General features: G+C 43.2%; 1 protein-coding gene across 3 annotated transcripts in view; it reads left to right on the top strand.

Moving 5' to 3' along the window:
* Window positions 1–25,093, top strand: part of MPP5 (membrane palmitoylated protein 5) — a 129,748-nt gene that overhangs the window by 16,051 nt on the left and 88,604 nt on the right. The window contains exon 1 of one of the 3 annotated variants that reach the window (XM_030559794.1): window positions 9,893–9,986. The exons of 1 other annotated variant lie outside the window; for it this stretch is intronic. The gene's annotated coding sequence lies outside the window, so the exon portion shown is untranslated. Of the gene's footprint in view, window positions 1–9,892; window positions 9,987–22,337; window positions 22,558–25,093 lie in introns of those variants that run through there. One more of the 3 variants, XM_030559795.1, reaches the window with a different exon arrangement.

The following is a 25,093-nucleotide window of genomic DNA, read 5'->3' as shown; positions in this document are numbered from 1 at the left end:
TTCTGATGTAGACAAGCCCTCAGTCTTGTTCTTGCAGTTTTGAGTTTGCATCAGAGGCATAGGGCCAAAACTTTCCCTATCCTGGAGTATTTTGTTTGTTTGTTTTGGGGGCAAGGGCTGAGGAGTTCACAGTATCTCATTTCAGTTGGTCAAATCTAGAAACTCTTCCCGGGTCTTTGCTGGTTTGACTTCATCTTATGCCAAATTTCAGTAACTGTTGCTTGTGTTTTCCCTAGGGACATCTGTTATTCTCCAGCAGTGAGAATCCAGTATAAGTGATATTTTTGGAAAAGAGAAAATTACTTGCATTGTATTTCTGCTTTTCTGAAGATAACTTGCTCATTCACCCAGCTCCCTTTAGAGATATGGGCTTTAAATGATCTGAGTACTCCCTGAGGGTGTCTGTTTCTTTTCAGGAATGGCTCCTTTTTGTATTTAAAAAAGTGGCGGAGTGGAGAGGGATACATTCTTTTCCTTTTTTATTTTTGGATATTAGTGGTGGTGTTTTTGCCTGCTCTTAAAAGGAACTGACAAATGTTGGTGGCATGGGAAAAAGTCCTAAGGTACTAAGGTTTGGAGTACGCTTAGTAGGACAGAATCTTCAAGTCATCCTACAGATTAAATGTGCAAATGTTTGCATGAATCGTAATATGCAAATAAGACCTCAGGAGTAGTAATCCTGCAAAATATCTTTTAAAAAGTAGAATTGCAAGTAGTTTTCTCTCCTGAACAGACCATCTATTTTAGGGTTTGTCTGTACTGGCACTTTACAGTGCTGCAACTTTCTCGCTAAGGGGTGTGAAAAAACACACCCCTGAGCGCTGCAAGTTTCAGTTTAGCAGTGCTCCCAGCACCATAGCTATTCCCCTCATGGAGGTGGTTTTTTCATAGCACTGGGAGAGCTCTCTCTCCAGTGCGCTGCCATGACTACACAAGCCACGTTAAAGCTTTAATGTTGCTAGTGAAGATGTGCCCTTAGTGTTTTGGTTAACATTAAAAAGAACAGGAGTACTTGTGGCACCTTAGAAACTAACAAATTTATTTCAGCATGAGCTTTCGTGAGCTACAGCTCACTTCTTCGGATGAATAGAATGGAACACACAGACAGGAGATTTATACATACAGAGAACATGAAAAGGTGGAAGTATGCATACCAACAGGAAGAGTCTAATCAATTGAGATGAGCTATCATCAGCAGTATAAGATCTTTCAGAGAAAAGTGCAAGAATTATGGAATCTCTTTCAAGGGGAAATTTTCTTCCTAAACACTTTAGTCGGGTATTAATTCTCCCCTGGAGCATGAGGGTTTATATCCCTGTGTATTTCTATTTTTAAATGAAATGTGATTGTTCCCATTATCTATATATGTATTTTTGAATCCTTCTGAGCTACTGGCCTCTAATATACAAAGCACTTCGTTGCCTTTCAGTTTAATTGAATGTCTTTTGCGTTTATATTTGAAATTGCCTGATTTAACTTCAGTACCCCTTCTCGTTTTTAAATACTTATGTAACCGTTTCTTTGTCTCCTCTTTTTAAATTAACAGCACCAATATTTCCAGTCTCTTCACTTGGGAATCTTACCATATCTCTAATGATTTTCATTGTAAGTCTTGATCCCTTATATCTCTCTTGAGACAGGATGAGTAGAATTTTATTCTGTATTCCAGGGGTGCATATCACTGACTGATGCAATGGCATATTTTAGTATTACTTTTTATTTGTTTGCACTGAAACAGCACTTCTTTAAACCTTCCCAGATTTATCTGTCTCTGAAACTGTGACACGGTGACTTAGAGTATGTCTACATCTACAATTTTGCAGCGCTGGTTGTTACAGCTGTATTAGTACCGCTGTATAGGGCCAGCGCTGCAGAGTGGCCACACTTACAGCAACCAGCGCTGCAAGTGGTGTTAGATGTGGCCACACTGCAGTGCTGTTGGGCGGCTTCAAGGAGGGTTCGGGGAACGCGAGAGCAAACCGGGAAAGGAGACCAGCTTCGCCGCGGTTTGCTCTCGCTTTCCCTGAACCCCCCTGCAAACCGCAGAGAAGGAGACCTGCTTGCTCGGGGATTCGGGGAACGCGAGAGCAAACCGCAGGGAAGGAGACCTGCTTGCTCGGGGATTCGGGGAACGCGAGAGCAAACCGCAGGGAAGGAGACCAGCTTCGCCGCGGTTTGCTCTCGCGTTCCCCGAACTCCCCTGCAAACCACAGGGAAGGAGACCTGCTTGCTCGGGGATTCGGGGAACGCGAGAGCAAACCGCAGGGAAGGAGACCTGCTTGCACGGGGGTTCGGGGAACGCGAGAGCAAACCGGGGAAGGAGACCTGCTTGATTACCAGAGGCTTCCTCAGGTATGCTGGGATACCTGCTTATTCCACGGAGGTCAAGAAAAGCGCTGGTAAGTGTCTACACTTGATTACCAGCGCTGGATCACCAGCGCTGGATCCTCTACACCCGAGACAAAACGGGAGTACGGCCAGCGCTGCAAACAGGGAGTTGCAGTGCTGGTGATGCCCTGCAGATGTGTACACCTCCTAAGTTGCAGCGCTGTAACCCCCTCACCAGCGCTGCAACTTTGTGATGTAAACAAGCCCTTAGAGCCCCCGTTTTACACCACAAAAGATCCAACTATTCACTCTCTAAATTCCTAATTGTAGTAGGTCATGTTACTCTGGTTTTTTTTTTTGTTTAAAAAGGTGCACAGACTTAACATTACTCCTGAAGCTCCACTGAAATGTATTCCAGACTTCTAGAGGCAAGCGGCTGAGGGGAGCGAGTGCAAACAAATGGCAACAAAGCATGTGAATTGTTACATTTTAACCTAATTATAGGGAGTGACTTTCATTCTTCACCTACATTTAGGGAGAATATTCTAGTTTACTTCACAGCTCTTGTCTTCCAGGCAAAGCCCAAGCCCCATCTTTTGTAAATGGTACCCAAGATGCACATCCCTAGCACATCTATAGATGAGATTCAGCTGAAATTGGAGAAGCAGATTACTACTATGATTCTGGTGGGGGCTGTCAGCCAAATAAGGGAATTCAATTAACAAGTCATTTTTCAATATTTGCAGCTTCCGGTGTTTCTCTTTCTTTCTGACCTGCAGTTCTTGGGCAGATGCACTCTTGCTCCAGAATGGTCTTGAACTGAGTCTGTTTATCCCTAGGAATATAGGCCACTGTCCTGCTCATATTTCATTCTCAGCCAGCTCTTTGTATTGAAGACCCATGCACAAAGGACTTTTATCTTTCCTTAGGGCCCAGCCTCTTCACCCAATCTCATGGATCTAGACACTCTTTGAATGCTAAATGCAGTTCTGGTTGCTCCATCTCAAAAATGATATATTAGAATTGGGAAAAGTACAGGGAAGGGCAGAATAAATGATTGGGGTATGGAACAGCTTCCAGGTAAGGAGAAATTGAAAAAAACTGGGACTGGTCTTATTAGAAAAGAGATGACTAAGAGGGGATATGATAGAGTTCTATAGAATCATGAATGGTGTGGGGAAAGTAAATAAGGAAGTATTTACCCCTTTGCATAACACAGGAACCAAGGGTCACCCAGTGAAATTAGGAGGCAGCGGGTTTAAAAGAAAGATAAGGAAATACTTCACACAGTGCACAGTTAACCTGTGTAACTTGTTGTCAGTGGATGTTGTGAAGGCCAAAAGTATAACTAGATTTAAAAAAGTAATTAGCTTCATGGAGGATAGGTCTCTCAATGGCTATTAGCAACCCCCATACCCTGGGTTTCCCTAAACCTCTGACTCCCAGAAACTGGGATTGGATGACAGGATGGATCACTTGATAATTATCCTGTTCTGTTCATTCCCTCCAAAGTATCTGGCACTGGTCATTGTTGGAAGAAAGAATACTGGGCTAGATGGACTATTGGTTTGACCCAGTATGACTCTTGTTATGACAGACTATTATCAGGTTCAGAAGGGCAGATGCCTATCTAACATCTAAATTTTGTGCCACCTTGGCCAGCTCCCTATCCGGTCTCTCCAAGATTCTAGAGATGTTAAAAGAAAAGGACAAAATAGTCGGAGTCCAGAAGGAGAGACTGTCCATTAGGTAAATATCTGATTCAGGCTGAAATTCACTTTCAGAGTCCAATTGAAAAGACACAATCTTTGTGTATTAGAAATATTAAGATCTTGGGAATCCTTACTCTTCTCTGAATTCTCTCATGAACCAAGAAAAGTCTGGTATTTACTGAAAACTACTGCTTTGTCTCATAGGTTCATGTGTAGTTTGTGGTTGGTTTTTTTTTTTAATAAACTATTTACAATAGAGTAGTTTTTTAAATGTTTAGGGAGCCCTGTCTGCTTTTCTTCCTATGGTTTGAGTTTTGTAAGCTGCTAACAAGGGCATGGTTAAACTTTTTAGAGACCAGTAAATGTTCTTAAACTAGAGCAGAATTGACTTTTCTTAATTATTACATAATATAAAATAAGATAGCTTCTCTAAAATTTTGTTCCTGTTCTTAATTGCTATTTATTAGAAGAGCTTCAGCCTGTTTTTGAGTAGCAGATGGTATTCTGGAACAAGATCCAGAGACGATCTGGTTAACAAGATGACATGACTGTTCCCTGACCCATCTTCATGGAGGCAAGACAAATAAGCTTACCACTACAAGTAGCTCCAAAAATAGTGGGCATGCTTGCATCAAGGTCGTCTGATTTATGTTAAAAGCATATGTCCATCTGCTTTTATAACAATGATTGTGTTAGAATTTGCAGAAGTTATTCTATGCTACCTTTTTAATAGTTGAAAACTGTCAGTACTAATATAGAATTATATTGCATAAATGAACTATTTATTATACTGTACTTTATCATGCAACTGGTACTTATAAATACACTTCTCTGTATAGATTACACCATCACTGATACAATTAATCGCATTTAATCCAGTTACCATTTTTCACTTGAGCAGTTAGCCAGTATATGAGGTCTTGTGGGCTAAGTTTCCTCTAAGCTGCACAGCCACGCAGCTGCCTATTAAGTGCCTCACAGGCGCTCAGGGCTGTGGTGAGGAGAGATGCCTCTCCCCAAGCCCCAGACCTACTGCGGCGCCCCGGCCCTGACCCACCCTAGTGCCAAACCTGCCACAGCCTGGGGACAGGTGCCCCCACGTGCCTGTCTCCCACCCCCAATCCAAGTGCTGCCGCAGGGGGGGAGAGCTGAGGGAAGTCCTCTCTCCCCACTGTAGACCTGGGGAGTCCCACTGCACCCCAGAACCCTCAGACCCACCCCAGAGTCCACACCCCAGCTGGAGCCCTCATTCCCCACTCCCATATCCCAACCCTCTGCCCCAGCCCTGAGCCCTCTCCCACACGCCAAACCCTTTGGCCCCACCCTGCCACATGAGTTTCGTTATGTGCACCACTATGGAGGTGATATGTGACAATTCACCTCCACAGTGGTGCACATAACAAAATTAATTCCGCACATGGGTGGGAAAAATTAGAGGGAACACTGCTTGCAGATTGTCAATTTTTCTTATTGGAAAGGGAAACAATGGAGTCAGGAGTTTCTTTGATGCAGTCCGGTTTATTTACAGAGAATGTACACAAAGTCCTGTTTTCTTCAGCATAGCAGGAATCAAACAAGAGGCATGTTTGTTTTTGCTCCCATTCTAAACCAACCAGTACTCTACCCAAAAACCTTTTAGCGTTTTCTCAGGGTCATATTAATAAGTACTTTTTTTCTAGCTGTCCTCAGCTTTCTGCTGTCATTTGTCTGCTTCTGTTATGTTTCTGGCTGCTTCTCTCACGCACAGCTTTATCGCTGGTGTCAGCAAGAGGGCTTTGGCTTCTTTGACAACAAACTGATGTTCCAGGAAAGAGGATTATTTTGCTGGGATGGGCTCCATCTATCAAATACTGGGAAGAGCATCTTTGGACATCATCTAGCTAACCTGATAAGGAGAGCATTAAACTAGGTCCTATGAGGGATAGTGAGACAAATCTGGCCAATGCACATCTAGGCTTGAAGACAAGGAGAAAAGGCTGATTTCTGGAGAAGTAACTAGAAATCACACCTATATTAAAAAGGCAAGAAGAAAAGCAACAGGGCAGTCTGCAAAATATCTTCAGTGCCTGTACACAGATGCTGTGAGTTTGGGGAACAAGAAGGATGGACTGGAAGTCATGGTATATGAAGAAAATTATGACTTAATTGACCTTACAGAAAGTTGGTGGGACAACTCCTATGATTGGAGTACCAATGTTGAGGGACATAGCTTGTTCCAAAAAAGGTCTGGGGAAAAAGGGAGGAGGTGTTGCACTGTACATCAAGGGGATATACACTTCCTCTGGACACCAAGAGGAAGTGAGTGACAGACCTACTGAGAGTTTCTGGATGAGGATAAAAAGGGAACAGTAGCGATGTTATTGTGTGGGTCTATTATAGACCACCAAATCAGGACGAGGACGTGAATGAATCATTCTACAAGCAGGTAACAAGATTTGCTAATACACATGAGCTAGTACTATTGGGGATTTTAGCTTCCCTGATATCTCTTGGAAAACTCTTACAGTAAAACATATGTCCTGCAAATTCTTAGCGTGTCTAGGGGACAACTTTCTGATTCAAAAAGTTGAGGAAATAACTATGGGGTCATCAATTTTGGATCTGGTTTTGACCAACAGGGATGAATTAGTGGCAGATATGAAGGTGGTCAGAACTTGGGAGACAGGGATCATAATCTGATAAGTCAAGACCCTAAGGGGCTGGCATTTTCTAAAAGATGTAATACTAGAGGCTCAACATAAAGATATTCCATCGCAGAGGAAAGATAAGAAGAGGCACAGGAGGTCAGTGTAGCTGCATAAGGAGCTTTTTAGCTATCTGAAACCCAAAAGGGATACATACAGAAAATGAAAGGAGGGGCATGTGGTGAAGGATTTATACATGGGAATAGCGTGAACGTGAAGGGACAATCAGGAAAGCCAAGACAAAGAATGAGTTACACCTGCAAGGAATATTAGAGACAACAAGAAGGGGTTCTTCAAATATGTCAGGGAAAAAAAAAGATCAAAAACAGTATGGGTCCACTGATCAATGCCTGCTTTGCTTCAGTCTTCTCTCAAATAACGTGATGGGACAACTAGTGAAGTTACTATAGATAATAAAGGGGAAGGGATGCAGACTGAGATAATTAAAGAAAATGTCAGATTTTCTGACCAATTTGAATTCAGAACAGTGGGGTCTGATGCTATTTACCTGAGTTTACTGAAGGAATTAACTGAAAAAATCTCAGAGCCACTGGAAATAATATTTGCAAACTATAATAGATGACCAGAGAGGTCTTGGAAAACTGGAGGAGGGCAAAAGTAGCGCCTATCTTTAAAAAAGGGGGGGGGGGGAGGAGCTGGGGAAATATAGACCACTCAGCCTGACTTAAATACTTGAGAAACTACTAGAGCAATGTATAAAACATTCAATTTGCAAATGTCTGGAACATGAAGGGGTAATCACTAGTAGGCAGCATGGGTTTACCAAAAACAGATCCATGCCAAGCCAGCTTGATTTTCTTCTTTGACAGGGTAACTGGTTTTGTGGATAAGAGGAATGTGGTGGACATAATCTACCTGGACTTCAGCAAGGCTTTGACACAGTCCCACATGACATTTTGATGAGTAACCTGGAGAAATGCAGACCCAACAGAACTAAGATTAAGTGGATACATAATTAGTTAAACAACCACAAACAAAGAGTAATTATTAATGAAATGTCAGACTGGAGGGGAGGCATCAAGCAAGGTTCCACAGGACTCTGTTCTTGGTCAGATGTTAAACATCTTTAATTACCTGGATGTAGGAATAGAGAGCATACTTGGCAAACTTGTAGATGAGACACACCTTGTGGGAGGGGCCTGCTGGATAGAAGGATAGAGCTAAAATTCAGAGGGATCTTGATAAATTGGAGAACTGGGCTATAGACAACAAAGTGAAATTCAACAAAGACAAATATAAGGTGCTACTCTTAGGGAAGAGAAACCAAATGCACAAATGCAAATCAGAGATAACTGGCTTGGCAGCAGCATGGCTGAGAAGGATCTGGGAGTTGTGGTGGATCACAACCGCAACAGGAGTCAGCAGTGTTTTATGCTGTTGCAAAAAAAAGCAAATGCAATTTTAGGTTGCATTAACAAACATAACATGAAAGTCACAGGAGGTGATAGTACCGCTCAGCTGAGCCCTAACCAGCGCTGAGTAGGAGTACTATGCCCAGATTTGGTCATCAGTGTATAGAAAGGATGTAAAGAAACTGGAAAGGATCCAGGGGCAAGCAACAAAAATAATCAGAGGAATGGAATGCAAGCTATATGAGCAAAAGCTGAAGGAACTGGGTATGTTTAGTTTAGAAAAGAGGCGCTTAAGGTGGGACATGATAGTGGTCTTCAAATAATTGAAAGGCTGCCATAAGTTGTTCTCTCTTGCCATAGAGGGCAGAACAAGAGGTAGTGGGTTAAAACTACAGCATAGCAGATTTAGATTAAATCTCAGGAAAAACTTCCTAATTGTAAGAACAGTAAGACAGTGGAACAGCCTGCCTAGGGATGTTGTGGGAGCTCCTTCACAGAAGGCTTTCAAAAGGAGGCTGGATAGCCATCTGTCTTGGATGGTTTAGAAACAAAAAATCCTGCATCTCGGCAGGGAGTTTAGACGACATGACCTTTATGGTCCCTTCTAACCCTGTGATTCTGAAAAAAGTAACCATTCTTTCCCCACTATTGCCCTGATCCTGAAGCCAAAATAGAAATTAGATGGCATTCCCTTGACATCTGGTGAGCCCTTAACAAATACTTATCCCCGGCAGGTATCTTTATAAAATCATGGTCCCTCTTTGAGGGCTTTTGCAAAGAGGCAAAGGCTTCTAAATAAGTCCTTCCCTTATGGATTGCAGTTTGCATGAAGTATTGCTACTAAGTTGAATCCTGTGCCTTGAAAATCTCTATGCTCACACCACTAGAGCAGTGACAACCTCCTGGGCTGTGTGTGTAAATCTCACTATTGATGTTCTGCTAGGTGGGCACTGGGTACTTTCCCTACACCTGTCTTCTCATCTCAGTCTTACATTTTGTCAACCAACTCAACCTTCAAGTAGAGCATATTGAAGTGTCCTCTCCACATCCTTAAGGCTGCTTCCTGTGGGAAGGAGGGACCTGCTTAGTCCAGAGGTCCTGACAGGCTTTTCCCCAAATGTTGTCCCCAGTCCCCATTTTTTGCCCTCTGCTGAGCCTTTATGGCTTTCAATGGCAGGTTAACCAATGTTTTTTCCCCCCGAGCTCTGGATTCTGTCAAATGGGGAAAACTTTGCCTGCTTGCATAAGGGACTGGGTATGAAAAATCTTTGATCTGGATTGGCTGCCAGGGCAGGGGTAAACTCTGTTAGCATGGCCTAAAATCTGCTTGAGTAGAATTCTGTTTTATATAAGCCTAATATTCTTTAAATTGGAGGGTTTGTTACAAAGTTCAGCACTACCTTAAATATAAACTGTGCTTTAAATAACAACCAAACCAGCAAGTTAAACTGTTAAGTGTACTTTTGCAACAACAACTTGCATGCTCTGTTGGAGCTCAGCTTTCTTTTCATTAAAATTATTAGACAATATTTGGACCCTTTGCTGTGTCCACAGCAGTATCTACCAGGATGACAAACGTGTAGCGCCACAGCATATTTTGTTAATATTACAAATTTTCGCTCATTGAAGTAGCTTCATGGGATGTAAATATTCTAATCAAACTTCCAGGGAACAGCATGCTACAATTTAATAGAATATTTGAGTACTATCCATAACATGATGCAGGACAACTAATATAAAATGACAGCACTGAACAGTCATAACATTTCCACTCTTGGGCCTCAATTCTCGTGCAAAGCACACCAGTCTGCACGATTAATGCTGGAGGTATGAGACCCAAGAAAGGAGAATCCAGTAAAATGATGCCTTCAAAGAAGCAGGATTACAAGGTAACTAAATCTCTCCCCCCACCCTTTTTTTTTCTTTTGGCTTTGGTCTGTAAAAATACATCTATACAGAGCTGTAGACACAAGTAAAATTTCCTTTTTTTAAAAAAAGGAAACATGTCCAGAGTTCTTTGGCCCTTTTCATTCAAAGGATTAATGTAGTAAAACTCGTTAAACTTGTTAAAGTCCCATTTACTGAAGGCATTACTCAATAACCCAACATAACATGCCATGCCATGCCAAATACCCAGCTTATAATATTAGATTAGCTTAATTGAAGGAATTCTGGCTTTAAGGTTTTTTAATTTAATAGCTGTTTATCTTCAAATGGATGGCATCATTGTGTTCTTATGAGGCTTATACTTCTACAGTACTGTGTTGATGATTTCGTCATGAAACTAAAAAGATGATTAATGAAGGCACTTCTACCTCAAGTGGGTGTTGCCTTATGGTGACATTGTTTTAGGTTTATGTCAACAGGTTTATTTTTGGAATTCCCCCTTCCCAACTCTGAAATGTTTAGGATTGAGTTTAAAGTATGGTGGGAGTTGTACAAAGATTAAACTGTTCTGTTTAAGGAAACATTGAGATTTAAACATTTGTTTAATGAAAATAAGCTTGTTTACATCTAGTATCCCTGTATGTGGGATTTGTACAAACTTATTCCTACATTAGGTATTTCATTTGAAGTGTTCGTGTGTGTGTGTATACATATGTCTTGTATGAAGTGTTGCTCAGTAAAACAGTTTTTGGAATTGTTGTTATGATTACCTTTGCTTGGTATAAATATCTATCCTGTTTACTTCACTGGGCGATTAAAATTCAAATTTATCCTACATTCACCAATTCGAGAAATTTTTCCCTATCTCATTATATGTAATGAAAAAATACAAAAAAGAGCAGCTCAGATCTGTTTGAGGCTTTACTGGAGGGGCAAGTTGTGACTCAGTGGTCATAGGCGGCAGATTTGTATAATTTTTGGTGGTGCCCAAAATGGTGATGCCTCCCCCCCACTCCCGCCCTTTAAGCCTATATATCTATATATCTATATCTATATATCTATATCTATATATCTATATCTATTTTATTAAATAGCGTAAACAGGGACTGGAAGCTGTAAGCATTTAAGTTTCTCTTTATTACACAGTATCACTGTCAGAAAAATCCATTGTTGATTATTAGTGGTCCTACAAATCAAGAATTTGTTGCTGGGATAAAATGAATATACAACGTGTCAGCGCCACAAGATTACAAGCGTCAATTAAAAGTGGAAAGTCAGAAGCAGCACTTGCCTGCTTCAATATATGGTATTATATTTTGTGAGAATATTCTTAATGTTTTCTCTGAATACTGTGTGGGTGCCTCAGCTTCCTCTGTAAGGTGCCAACTGAAGGTGTTGGGGACAAAAAGATCAGGTGGCCTCCTTGTCCGGAAGAGAGACAAAGGCCAGAGGAGGGAGTGTCAGTTTGGAGCTGGCTGGAGAAATGGGGAGATGCCTGGAACTTAGGTCTGGGCTCCCCATCCCCCAAGATGGACTTGACTTGAGGGGTCCTGTTTTCTGTACCTACGAGCTCTGTTCTAGACTGTGATCCTGTCATCTAATAAACCTTCTGTTTTACCAGCTTGCTGAGAGTCACGTCTGACTGCATAGTTGGGGTGCATGGACCTCTGGCTGCCCCAGGACCACGCCTGGGCGGACTCACTGCGGAAAGCACACGATGTGGAAGGGCATGCTGAATGCTCTGAGGTCAGACCCAGGAAGGTGTAAGCGTCTTGCCCTGGAGACAGTATGCTCAGAGAGAGGAGGCTCCCCCAGAGTCCTGACTGGCTTTGAAGGAGTGGTTCCAGAGCATCCCAGCATCCCCTTCCACACCATGCGCTTCCCGGATGTCTGCACAGGCACTAACACTTCCCTTCTCTGGCCTTTGTCTCTTTTCCAGGCATTAGGAGGCCACATGAACTCTTGGTTCTCCAACACCTTCAGTTGGCACCTTGCAGGAGAGTGGCCCAGACCACCAGTTGCCCGGAGACAGGGTTTCGGCCATTCTCTGTGCGGACAACATCACACTGGCTCTCTAGGGCTCTACAACAATCACACCCCCTTATCTCACCATCTAGATTGTTAAGAAATGCATTGGGGAAACAGCACCCACACAGTATTCAGAGAAAACATTAAGAACATTCCCACTTCATAACACCTGTATACAACTAGTTATATACTTGAAAGGGTGTAAAATAATCAAGTATTGTGCTAAACACAATAGTAGGGGAAGCAAAAGTGGATGGGAACCTGGGAGGCAGTGACCATGAGATCGTCGAGTTCAGGATCCTGACACAAGGACGAAAGGAGAGCAGCAGGGTACGGACCCTGGACTTCAGAAAAGCAGACTTCGACTCCCTCAGGGAACTGATGGGCAGGATCCCCTGGGAGAATAACATGAGGGGGAAAGGAGTCCAAGAGAGCTGGCTGTATTTTAAAGAGTCCTTATTGAGGTTGCAGGAAAAAAACATCCTGATATGTAGAAAGAATAGTAAATATGGCAGGCGACCAGCTTGGCTTAACAGTGAAATCCTTGCTGATCTTAAATGCAAAAAAGAAGCTTACAAGAAGTGGAAGATTGGACAAACGATCAGGGAGGAGTATAAAATTATTGCTCAGGCAGGCAGGAGTGAAATCAGGAAGGCCAAATCACACTTGGAGTTGCAGCTAGCAAGGGATGTTAAGAGTAACAAGAAGGGTTTCTTCAGGTATGTTAGCAACAAGAAGGAGATAGCTAAGTGAAAAGGTGGCATTGCTGAAGCATTTAGCAGGCAACTGAATACTCATATAGAGCATTGTACAGTCCCTGAGAACATTGCTGAATTCTGAGCACTGGGTCTGCAGCTATTCAGCAGTCAGACTGAGGAGACATAACTGGCACCTTAAAGCACCTTTACCCTCCTTCCTTCACAAGCTGCACTAAGCATGGTTTCACAGCCCCGGGCACAACACCGGGGGGGGGGGGGGAAGTAACCCGAAGTCGCTCCTTTGCCTCCTGGTCCTGCTGCTCCCTCAGCCCCCTCCGCTGAAGAGAGACGATGAGAAAAAAACATCCCCCGCCCCCCCTTTTCCCGCCTTCTCCACCGGCACCTGCTGGGCCTCAGAGCCCCCCTCCCTGCCGCGCGGCCGTCTTGCTCTGCACGGGGCTGCCTGGGACCAACGGGGCTGCTGCTCCTCAGTCCCCTGCCGCAGTGCGGGGGGCTGCACTGCCGCCCCTTCCCCTCCCGGCAGAGGCCACCCTGGCTCAGGGAGCCAGGCAGCTGCGGGCGGGTGCCGCCTCCTCCTCACCCCCGGGGAGCCTGGCAACCAGCACATGCTGCCTGGAGCCAGTGAGCAGAGCTGGGGCTGCGGGAGGCTGGTGCGAGCGGAGAGCCGGCTGGCGGCCACACGCAAAAACCGGCTCCGGACTCCGAGTCCGGAGTCCAGTGCTGGCTGCCTGGAAAGATGTCGATTTTGGAAATGTGCTCAGAGGGGAGCGGACACTTCCACTCCTCCCCCCCAGTACGCTACTGGGTGAGAGAAAGGTTGCTCCGGGGCAGGGAGTAGTGATGGTGGCAGGGGCTGGTGCCTGCTCCAGGCAGGGCCAGATGAGAAATCCAGCTCCAGATATTGGTGGAGTACAGCCCCCAGCCCTAAATATTCCTGGAGCTGGGGCACCTAGAGCCCATATAACCTGCCGCCTATGTCAGCGGTATAATTAGATGATGGCAGCATGTCTGGTGAAGACACACTATGCTGAAGGGAAAGAATTCTCCTGTCGGCATAATAAAATCACCTCTGCAAATGGCAGAAGCTGCGCACATGAGCACTTATGTTAGTGTAACATATGTCACTCAAAAGGGTGGTTTATTCACACCCCTGAGCGACATAAGTTATGCAGACGTTGGCTGTAGCGTAGACATAGCCATAGTTATCTCCCATTCTTTCAATTCCAACTTCATTGAATTTGATCAATTATACCAGCTTTCTCTCAAGAAGGAGGACTGGCTTCTGAGTACCTCGTACCTTTTTTATCAATCTCTTCCTTCCCTTCTGGCAAAAGGCAAATTTGTTGTGTTTTTTTAATTAGATATGTTAGAGTAGGAGTACTCTTGAGGAGAAAACTTGACTGAAGAAGTGAGTTTTGCACTTTTACAGAAAGTGATGAGAGTTGGTTAGTCAGTCATTTTTATTTTCCCTGGCAATGAGTTCTGTAGTCCTGATTCTTTCTCTTGCAGTCACAAGTCTCCCTACTATTGGTTGACATGGTTATAGTGGAAAGTAGGTAGCTGGTATCATTGAAGAGAGTCTCTGATTCTTAGGACCATACAAGGCTTTGACAATTGTGACAACAACCTTAAACTGGACGCTGAGCTCACTGGGGAGCGAGTCCAAAGAGGGGGGTATTTGAGTAACCTGTGTTGCTGAGCAGAAGGAGTGCTGCATTCTGAACCAACTGGAGCTTTCTTAGGATATGTGGTTTCATTCCTAGATATAGACAATTGCAGTAGTCAAGAATAGAGACTAAAAATCCATAGTTGCAATTACTTCTAATAAACCCATTTAGGTTTGGTCTAGGTAGAAGGATCTGACTGTTTGCAGGCATTTCCATTCACCTCTATTGCCTCCAGGAAGTGGGACAGAGTTTGGCCAACAGCATTAAGAGCAACAATGGAGTTCAGCCAGAGAAGTATGGACATTTTCTTCTATGAAAAAGAAGTCATCCATCAGAGTGACCAGTGTTGTCTCAGGAATCCACCAGAAAGGTGGCATTGAAGACTATTTTTTAGTTATGTTTTCAATCAGTTTGATGAGAGGAAAGAGTTGGAAGCTATGTTGTGACTTATAAAGTTGCTGGAATAAAGTTTCTTTAGTGCCAGTTGGACTGTTGCTTGTTTTAGATGGTTGAATGGAGTTCCTTCTTAACAAGAGATGTTGAAAATCTGTTGGGGAACATATAAGACCTCTACCATTCTTACATGAGGCAGAAAGGACAAGGATCAGAGTTTCAGTATCCCCACATGCATGTCTTTTGGGTTTCCATTACTTATTCTTGGAAAAGAGTGGGTTTTTTTAGACATATTGGGGAATATTTTGATCTTTCTGTGGAACATGTCGAGTTCCAGAAATTGTGTAATAGTTTTCATTCATTAATTTAAGGTTTGGTGGTGGTGAGTCATTAACACATGCTGCTTTTCTTTCAATTATTCGTTGAAATTAAATACTGTTAACAAATTTTAAACAGTCTGGCTAAAAATCCCTTTTGCTCTTTATAGTGATATTCATTTCACTGGTTCTCCAGCCATCATAGAATCTGAGAGATAAGGACTTAAATTTTTATAACAAAAATGAAGCAATATTTAAAACTTTCAACATGAAATCACTGAGATATAATTAGTATATAAGCTATAAGAGCCTTGCTGAAGTATACGGAAAAAACTTGGTTAAACCATATTTTTCTATTATCACTGTCGTCTTCTGTGGCTACTGATAATTTGAAGAAATATTCCTCTTCCTCCTTTTTTTTTTTTTTTGGAAACTGGAGTAGGAAATGTCTGTTATATTGGCTGTTCAGTGAGTCCTCTGTTGGCCAGGTCTACACTAAAAAGTTAGGTCAACTCAGCATTGTTTCTCAGGGCTGTGGAAAAAACCACGCCCCAAGCAACGTGTTTAAGCTAGCCTAACCCCTGATGTAGCCAATGCTAGGTCCACAGAAGAATTTTTCCATCACCCTAGCTCAGTGGCCTCCAACCTTTTTACTCCCAAGATCACTTTTTGACTCTAAGGGCAACCCAGGATCTACCCCGCTCCTTCCCAAAGCCGCATCCCACTCATTCCATCTCTCCCCCTCTTCATCGCTCGCTCTCCCGCACCCTCACTCACTTTCACCAGGCTGGGGCAGGGGGCTGGGCTGGGGCCAAGGAGTTTACAGTGTGGGAGGGGGCTCTGACCCTGGGGCAGGGGGTTGTGGTGCAAGAGGTAGTGAGGGGTGCAAGCTCTGGGAGGGAGTTTGGGTGCAGGAGGGGACTCCAGGCTGGGGCAGAGTGTTGGGGTGCAGGAGGGGATGCAGGGGGTGGGATCTGGGAGGGGAGTCAGGGCTGGGGCAAGTGGTTGGGGTGCCAAAGGAGGTACAGGGTGCTGGCTCTGGGAAGGGAGTTGGCTCTGGAAGGACTGGAGCTTGAGGTACAAGAGGGGGTTCTGGGTGCAGGAGAGGGTATAGGGTGCTGGCTCTGGGAGAGGGCTCAGAGATGGGGGTTGGGGTTTGGCCTCCTGCCAGGCAGCACATACCTCCAGCGGTTCCCAGTCAGCGGTGGTTGCAGCGAGGCTAAAGCAGGCTCCCTGCCTACCCTGGCCCCACACTGCTCCTGAACAGGGCCAATGCACTCCTGCGGCCCCATGTGGTGTCCCTTTCTGCAAGCATTGTCCCCACAGCTCTCCCGACCAATGGGAGCTATGTGGGTAGTGCCTGCAGGCAGGAGCAGCATGCAGAGGGAGACCCCAGCCCCAGGGCTGCACTGGCCATTTCTAGGGGCAGTGTGTGGCCGCGGTAGGCAGGGAGTCCTGCCTTAGTGGCAGCCACACTGTGCCACCAGAGATCGTGATCAGCTGGGAGATCCTCTAGGATCGACCAGTCAACCATGATCGACTGGTTGGTGACTGCAGCCCTAGCTACTGCTTCTTGCGGAGGTAGATTAACTACAGTGATGGAAGAACCCTTCCCATTGCTCTAGGGAGTGCTCCTGCGGCAGCGCTTTGAAGTGCGAGTGTGGTCGCAGTGCCAGCGCTGGGAGAGAGCTCTCCCAGCGCTGCACATACTCCACCTCCCCATGGGGATTACCTTGCAGTGCTGGGAGCCACGCTCCCAGTGCTGGGGCACTGTTTACACTGGCGCTTTGCAGCGCTGTAACTTGCTGCGCTCAAGGGTGTGTTTTTTTCCACACCCAGCAGGTTAAATAGCGATGTAGCCTTTGTGTAGACTGCTGCTTTGTGCCTCTCAACTTCTCGTTTATGTTCACTGATTCTGAATTTGGTGAGTCTGCCTAATTTGCATATCTCATGTCAGTGAGGTAATGAGTCCTGTGCAAGGATCTGCAGCAGTCTAGCTTATTGCTGTTCTTTTACTTGCTGTTCCCAGTGACTTCTGTATTGATGATTTTGGTGCTGGGTCTAGTATCTTGACCATTTTTTTGGCTTTGAGCAGGGTTGTGTGTTCCACAGAACTGGAGGTAAAACAATTTATGCCTGATGAGCAATGATATAAAAATGGATGATGATCTCATTTGGTTTCAATTTTTGATCCCCTAATGCTTTGCAGTGGAAATAATATTTGCTGCTTTGGAGGAGATGACACTAGAAGTTTAATATTTCTTGCTGAATGTTGATTGGCAAAGGGAATTAGCCCAGATCTTCTGCTCAACAGTTATTGTTGCTGGATTTCCTTCTGCACATTGAGTATTTTGTTTGCAGACATGAATATGTAAGATTTCTATCAGGATTTTATTCTTGTCAGTGTAATTAGTTTGTTAGGCCCCAGACTTCACTCCCATGTAGTAGAATAAGTAGAATTAAACTCTGTTATTGGGAGAGTTAAGTTTCTAGAAGGTGTATATTTCTTTGGTGATAGTATGGCTAAATCAGCAGACATCACACATTGAGTCATTTTTGGGGAGGCATGGGGTGTGACAATTTTTCCTATATGGATTGGTAGGTAATTGATGTAAATGTTGAAGTTTGGGCTAAGGTTACATTCCTGGTTTGCTTCCTGTCTGTCTTGAAGGTCTATAGTTTGCTTATTTTTTTTTTAAATGCTGCATTTAATGGATCTGTGCATGGCTTTAATGAAGCTGTTTTTGTATCAGTGATGGCACGGTATTTACCAGAGGTAGTTTTTACGAGTTAAAAACATCATTGTTGTAACCATTCCAGGAAAAACTAATTAGTCCCAGTTTAAGGTGATTTTTATTTTAACAACTGCTTCATTAATGTACACTACATTGCACTTTAGTTTTAGTTACATATTCAAATTGGGATTACATAAGACAGTAGGTCTTTTTTTTTTTTAGCGTTGTACAAATAAAAAGTAAAACTGCTGTGAGCGTAATATCAATATATGTAATTGTAATAGTGAACATCAGAGTGTCTGTATACAGTATTTTCTCCAAGAAAGTTATACATGTCATGATACAGTTCAGTTTTCAATATTGTATAAACAAAAGTTGAAAACATTTGATTATGTGAAAGACAACAATGCCTGAGTTGTTTCTTGGAACATTAAGCAGTCAGAAGCATGTGGAATTGCAGACTACAAATCCAGGTCCAATTGGCCATGCAGCAATTTGTAGCAGAAGACCATCTTTGATGTAGTGGATAAACCAAGCCTATTCCTGAGTTTTGAATGAAGGCATCCTAAGTTTTGTAAAGATTTGTTCTATGCTTGCTGAACTTGCTAGATACTGATGCCATTATTTTTTTCACAGTTTAATCCAGTATTTACCAATGCTCTGTTCTAAACTAGTTTTTCCCAAGAAATTGCCAACCCTATTTTCCACCACTTCTATTTTGCAGCATATTTAAAGGTTCAATTCTCAGGGCCAGATTGTGTCAGAGGGGTGTTTGTACCTGTGCTGATGGAAGAAACTCTCCCATCACAGTAGGCAGCATCTGAACTAAGCGCTACAGTGGCACAGCTGTACCAGTGCAGTGATGTAAGTTTAGACAAACTCTCAGTTTACATCAGATTTGTGCAGAAGGGAAAACTTGTATCTGTGACATAGTAGACTTGGAATTTGAAGCTATTGATGCTATTTTACAGGAAATAATAGTTGTGGACATCAAAACAAAAGAGCGCAAATAAAATTCTGGTCAGAATGTAGATTGTGCAGAAGTGACTATGGGCTGTATAAAGTATGTAAAGCCATGTTTAAACAAGATACTCACATTTTGTGTACTATACCAATCATTCCTCCTGAGGGAATTCTGTGCCAAAAAATAAGAATTTTGCATATAATATTTTAAAATTCTGCAATTTTTTATTTGTCAATAAATGTGGAGGCTTTAGCATGGCAGTGGGAGCACAGGCCACTGGTTGCATGGAAGTGGGAGATCACCCTGCAGGGCTCTCCCCAGGACAGGGACTCGTCATTGTGACTGCGCCCAATTTTGACACAGCACAAGGGCCAGGCCTTCCCCAGAAACGCCCCAGGTGCCCTGCCCCTCTGAGCCAGGAACACTAGATTTGGGCAGGAAGGCTTAACCCAGCAGGATCAAAGTGTAGAGGGGCTTAGTGTGGGAGGATGCAGGAGTGGGGTTAGAGCAGGGGTCGGCAACCTACAACACGCGTGCCAAAGGTGGCACACGAGCCGATTTTTTTTTTTTCATGGCTAGCGGGGCCACTTGGGGGTTCCCACTGCTGGCCCCTTACCAGCTGGGGTCCCGCCCGGTCCCACTCAGCACCCACTGCTGGCCTGGGAGAAGGAACCCCAGGCTGGCAGCGGGCTGAGACTCCAGCTAGCAGGAGCTGGTGGTGGAAACCCCAGAGCAGTGGCGGTCAGCCCGCCACTGTTCTGGGGTTCTAGCTGCTGGCCCCTTGCCAGCCGGGGTCCCCACAGCCCCACTCACCTTGCTTCCAGTTGGAGTTCCAGCGCAGGCCCCCTGCCAGACAGGGTCCAGGCTTCCTGCCCTGCTCAGCCACCAGCTCCACTCACCTCAGCTGCCGATCTGGGGTTCCAGCCGCTGACCTCCTGCCAGCCAGTTATCAACTTATAACTCAGAAGCCTGTGTGCCATTTTAAGTATCTAAATAGGTGCCACCAGACACTGGAAAACTCAGCAAGGAAAAGCAAGGGCAAGGATCACACTAAACTAATAAGATCTGCATTTTAATTTAAATTTAAATAAAGTTTCGGAAACATTTTGAAAACCTTTGTTTACTTTACATATAACAGTAGTTTGGTTATATATTATAGACTTAGAGAGAGACCTTCTAAAAAATGTTCAAATGTATTACTGGCATGCGAAGCCTTAAGTTAGAGTGTATATATGAAGACTCGGCACACCACTGCTGAAAGGTTGCTGACCCCTGGGTTAGAGGGTTCTGTGTGGGGCAATCTGGGTGTGGATGGCTCAGTGAGAGATCTGGATGCACTGGATCTCAGGGTTCTGGGTGCAAGGAGGCTCATTGGGGTGGTCCAGGTTCAGGAGAGGTGGGGCTCATTGAGGGTGGGCGCCCAATGGGATTGCTTAACAGGGGAGTCCCAGCTGCAGCCAAGGGGATGCTGCATGCCAGGCTCCCGCTCTCCCCCCACCCCCAATTCCCTTACTCCCTTCCCTTCCCCAGTTCCTCTTCCTCCCACCTCCTCCACCGCCCCCCCACTCCCCCCCCTGCTCATGCCCTGCCCCATCTCAGGCACTCACTGTTATACAGAAAACAGGATGGCTCCCAGCACGTAGAAGGGGAGCACAACCAGCACTAGGACGCAGGAGGCGGTGTCCAGTTGCAGAGTCAGCCACAGTAGAGCCAAGTGGCACCCTCCTTCATCTGAGCAGCTCTGTGCTCACTATGGGGAGGAGGGGGAGGACGGCAGTGGCTCATGACCTTGTGTGCCCCCCACTTTGCCTCTGTTTGGGAGGTCAGTGCCCCCCCCCCAACTTTGCCCATGGACATCTCCAGTCCGTGCCCCCCCTCCCTCGCAGTGCATGGCTTCCCTTTGCTTCCTTGTCACTTTCTGCACAGAAGCAAAGAAAGCGGGGGGGGGGGGAGTGTTGTGTTTTCTGAGTGCACACAGTGGCACAGAATTCCTCCTGGGGTAAATCATGCAACCTTGAGTTTTCTATTTTGGATTTCGAAGATTGATTATAGCTTTAAAGAGTTTTAATCTATTCTGAAAGATATCTTCAAATTTTTATTATTTAAGTCCCAAAAGACAGTGACAACTTGAAACCCTTGCTCATTCAGTTTGAAGAAAACAGAGTTATATGGAGATAGGTGTAATTATTAGCTAGCCAGAGCACTGAAGATAAGGATAAAAAAAAATGGATCACTTGGCTGTCGCACCTTTAGAAAATATTGCAGAAACTAAGTTGGGAGATGGATCCCAAGATAGGGGCATTTTCAGTTTGATCAGGGCATGATAGTGTTTTGTGATATACTTAATCACCATTATGAGTCAAATGTCTTTCAAGGATTATTGTTAAAGGCTGCTGAAACTTGCAGCAGTTAAATACAATATTAGCTCTTTTTGTCTGTCTTATATGGGCTTGCAGATTTGAAGTAGTAAACACATCAGGGTCTTTGGAGGCAAAGCTGCAGGAAAATCGGATTTATATGCCTGAAGCTGCCCTTAAAGATATAGATGCCAGACTCACCAGATTACAGCAACCACCACTTACAGGTTTTCAGTGCCTTGACTTCCCTCAATCTTCTAGTCAGCCTTACACAGGCATTGAATGAGGAGGAGAAGAGTGTTGTATATCAATGGTAATCTCTAATATTACACTTAAATTGCATCAAATTCATGACAAATGACGATTCATATGTTTAACAAAACACCAAACCACTTATTCAGGATATACTGTATTGCTTTCAGTGGAAATGCTGTTCTCATCTTGTAGAACTGTGGATTTTCATAACAAACTTTAAAATAAGCCCATGCGCACACATTCTGCAAAGCACATTCCCTAGACTTGATATAGATATGAATAAATGGCCTGAATGTAGCTGGTTTACCAGATTCATCTACTGATTTGAAGGAACAAAACTCGTTTGTGCACAGTATCACAGCACTCAACAGTAAATGATACTAGTCAAGGACTAGACTAGTACTCTTCTATATTAGTTCTAGATTTCAAATTAGATTAAATATTCATATTGAACTTGTAATAAATGTGCATAGTCTTAGTTCCAGCTCACAATCTTTGATTGGTGTACCGACAACATTTTAGATGGTTTGTATGAAAGGACAAAATTTTACTTAAGATCAAGTGAGAGTCAGACATTAAAAACAAGGGAATAAAAAATAAGACCCTGTCACAATAGTCCAAAGCAGGACAAACAGAATGCAGAGAAATGCCTTTAGATAACCAGAACAGTAACAGTATTTAATTTTAATTTTTCTGAAAGAATGCCAGCACAGCTTGAAACTGGGACAGACATGTTTACTTTTCAGTCAATGAAATTTGAAGTCTTAACTGTCTGTGTACAAGTGATAAGAAAATAACTTGACTGTTATCAAGCTTCTTGTTTTCCTCTGAGGTCTGTTAACATCCAGTGGGAATTCTAAGAATTTCTTTACTGTTTATATAGTGCCCTTCTGCTCTGAGGCTTTCCAAATTGGGATATATGCAAGAATGAACGAAAGCAAAAATTAAATTGAGCATTTTTCTTTCAATTTGGATTGTTAGACTGGTCCTTTTTCTCCACTGCAATCTACAATATATTGATGGCAGAGCAAAGGGCTGGTATGGCAGAGTTCAGTGGTGAAATTAGACGTTTAGTTGTATGTGTGAACATTTTTATCCTGTTACTCTATCATGATGCAAGCTAGTAGAGCAGCCCAAAGTGAGTATATATGAACTACCTGGGGGTTTTCTAACACTTAATAAACTTTTATAGTTGTTAATAAACTTTTATAGTTGTTCATTTATATGGTCTCCTTTCAGTTAATATAAAAACTTTTGCTCTGAACAGACTTCTCTTTGCCCTTCATGTTCATCTCCATCTCTAACTTGTCCTTTTCAGTCCCTTTCTTTTAATTACTGTGGAGACTGCCCTCTGCTGTACTGTTTATTCACTTAATACAGAGATTAGTTCTCATGAGCAGTAGCTGCATTATGATTAGTAAGGTGTGGAAGCCACACTAAAGGGGTAAGGTAGAAACGAGCTTTGTTGGGGGAAAACACAAGATGATAAAATGCAGAGGTCAAAAGGCATTACAATGTTAAATTCCTAATTTACCTTAATTACGTGGACACTAGTTTTTTATTTTCAATCTCAAAATTGTGAGGTTTTTTAAAAGCTAAATTTCAAAAATATTGTCAACAACGAGCAATTGAAAAGTTTTTTTCTTTTAAAGCTATAATGGTAGGCAGCTCTACTGAAATTCTGTTGTCAGGATATTCTTCTCACACCTACGCCTTTTTTGTCTTGTCTAAGAATTTTAAGATATATTTTAAATATATTTAGAGATGGTGTTGGGACATTAAGATATTATTCTTTGACACGATCAGCAGCTATTCCCCCGAACCAGGTTTGAAAACAGTTTAGTTGCTACTGTTATTGGAACAAAACTATTCAACACTTCAATAGAAAGTTATTGCTAATAAGATAAGAACGGCCGTACCAGGTCAGATCAACGGTCCATCTAGTCTGGTGTCTGTCTACCGACAGTGGCCAATGCCAGGTGCCCCAGAGGGAGTGAAGCTAACAGGCAATGATCAAGTGATCTCTCTCCTGCCATCCATCTCCATCCTCTGATGAACAGAGGCTAGGGACACCATTCTTTACCCTTCCTGGCTAATAACCATTTATGGACTTAGCCACCATGAATTTATGCAGTTCCCTTTTAAACACTGTTATAGTCCCAGCCTTCACAAGTTGACTGTGTGCTGTATGAAGAACTTCCTTTTATTTGTTTTAAACCTGCTACCTATTAATTTCATTTGGTGACCCCATGTTCTTATATTATGGGAACAAGTAAATAACTTTTCCTTATTCACTTTCTCAACATCGCTCATGATTTTATATACCTCTATCATATCCCCCCTTAGTCTCCTCTTTTCCAAGCTGAAGAGGCCTAGCCTCTTTAATCTTTCCTCGTATGGGACCCTCTCCAACCCCCTAATCATTTTAGTTGCCCCTTTTTAAACCTTTTCTAGTGCTAGAATATTCTTTTTTGAGGTGAGGAGACCACATCTGTATACAGTATTTGAGATGTGGGCGTACCATGGATTTATATAAGGGCAATAATATATTCAGTCTTATTCTCTATCTCCTTTTTAATGATTCCTAACAGCCTGTTTGCTTTTTTGACCGCCTCTGCGCACTGCGTGGACATCTTCAGAGAACTATCCAGGATGATGCCAAGATCTTTTTCCTGACTCGTTGTAGCTAAATTAGCCCCCATAATATTGTATGTATAATTGGGGTTATTTTTTCCAAAGTGTATTACTTTACATTTATCCACATTAAATTTCATTTGCCATTTTGTTTCCCAGTCACTTAGTTTTGTGAGATCTTGTTGAAGTTCTTCACAATCTGCTTTGGTCTTAACTATCTTGAGTAGTTTAGTATCATCTGCAAACTTTGCCACCTCACTGTTTTACCCCTTTCTCCAGATGATTTATGAATAAATTGAATAGGATTGGTCCTAGGACTGACCCTTGGGGAACACCACTAGTTACCCCTCTCCATTCTGAGAATTTACCATTAATTCCTACCCTTTGTTCCCTGTCTTTTAACCAGTTCTCAATCCATGAAAGGACCTTCCCTTTTATCCCATGACAGCTTAATTTACATAAGAGCCTTTGGTGAGGGACCTTATCAAAGGCTTTCTGGAAATCTAAGTATACTATGTCCACTGGATACGCCTTGTCCACATGTTTGTTTGACCCTTTCAAAGAACTCTAATAGATTAGTAAGACACGATTTCCCTTTACAGAAACCATGTTGACTATTGCTCAACAGTTTGTGTTTTTCTATGTGTCTGACAATTTTATTTTTAACTATTGTTTCGACTAATTTGCCCGGTACTGACGTTAGACTTACCGGTCTGTAATTGTCGGGGTCACCTCTAGAGCCCTTTTTAAATATTGGCATTACATTAGCTAACTTCCAGTCATTGGGTACCAAAGCCGATTTAAAGGACAGGTTACAAAGCTTAGTTAATAGTTCTGCAACTTCATATTTGAGTTCTTTCAGAACTCTTGGGTGAATGCCGTCTGGTCCTGGTGACTTGTTAATGTTGAGTTTTATCAATTAATTCAAAAACCTCCTCTAGTGACACTTCAATCTGTGACAGTTCCTCAGATTTGTCACCTACAAAAGTCAGCTCAGGTTTGGGAATCTCCCTAACATCCTCAGCTGCGAAGACTGAAGC

Source organism: Gopherus evgoodei, chromosome 4 (assembly GCF_007399415.2).
Source record: "Gopherus evgoodei ecotype Sinaloan lineage chromosome 4, rGopEvg1_v1.p, whole genome shotgun sequence".
Taxonomy (NCBI): domain Eukaryota; kingdom Metazoa; phylum Chordata; order Testudines; family Testudinidae; genus Gopherus; species Gopherus evgoodei.
The sequence above is the reverse complement of the archived record's forward strand: the minus strand, read 5'-3'. Positions and strand labels throughout refer to the sequence as shown.